This window comes from Priapulus caudatus, unplaced genomic scaffold, assembly GCF_000485595.1.
Source record: "Priapulus caudatus unplaced genomic scaffold, Priapulus_caudatus-5.0.1 Scaffold6741, whole genome shotgun sequence".
Classification (NCBI taxonomy): domain Eukaryota; kingdom Metazoa; phylum Priapulida; class Priapulimorpha; order Priapulimorphida; family Priapulidae; genus Priapulus; species Priapulus caudatus.
This window is the reverse complement of record NW_014583802.1, coordinates 2,143-3,029: the sequence shown is the minus strand read 5'-3', so window position 1 is coordinate 3,029 and position 887 is coordinate 2,143. Positions and strand designations below refer to the sequence as shown.

Genomic DNA, 887 nt, shown 5'->3' with positions numbered 1-887 from the left:
TGGCGTCACACATAGTCGCATACTCTGTTTCTAGTTAATAATTGTTCGTTGAGATGGCAGCACTTACCGATCGCAATGGCGACCTGCTAAAGGGAAACCTGCTGAAGTGTTGTTGTCGTTGAAATGTTGCTTTAGTAATAAAGCCTAGTGACATAGCGCATCGTGTTCGCCACATTGGAAACCCCCCGGTAAGAGGAAAATGGGAACATTCCTTATGGCGGTTTCGGAGGAGATACGTAAATTACGCGCGGCCGTTACAGTAATACTATATAGATATATATATTCATTAATGCACATGCACACACAGATATGTATATATATACACATACACACACACACATATATATATATATTCATTAANTGTTTACCTATCAGCACGCAGTATTACCTGCTTGTTTACCTTGTTGTTTACCTGCTTGTTTACCTGTCTGCACGCAGTATTACCTTGTTGTTTACCTTGTTGTTTACTTGCTTGTTTACCTGTCTGCACGCAGTATTACCTGGTAGACGACACGGTGGAGGTGAGGGAGAAACATTCACCTAACGACGGTCGTGAGCCGTTCCCGCTGCTGCTGCGTCGTCAGAAGCTGCCCAAGGATCGAAACAAGATCGGATGTAAGCGACGACGCATGTCCTAGCGACAAGGGGCTGCCACTGTTACTTCCTCGCCATAAATAAAATATTGTTTGTTCGCTCTCACTCGACCGACCCCGCCAAAAAGGGGCCGACTCGAAAAAATTTTAGTGATCTTTTTTCTTTTCTTTTTTAACAAATTGTATCGCTGTACGTTATATAAATCTGTAGGCAATACATTATATCAAGCGCTAATAAACACCGGTGCTAAAAACCTCTCTCTCTCTCTCTCTCTCTCTCTCTCTCTCTCTCTC

At 43.1% G+C, this 887-nt stretch overlaps 1 long non-coding RNA gene across 2 annotated transcripts in view; it reads left to right on the top strand.

The window, feature by feature from the left end:
- LOC106820097 overlaps positions 1 to 887 on the top strand; it is a 5,245-nt gene that overhangs the window by 2,234 nt on the left and 2,124 nt on the right. The window lies entirely within an intron of this gene.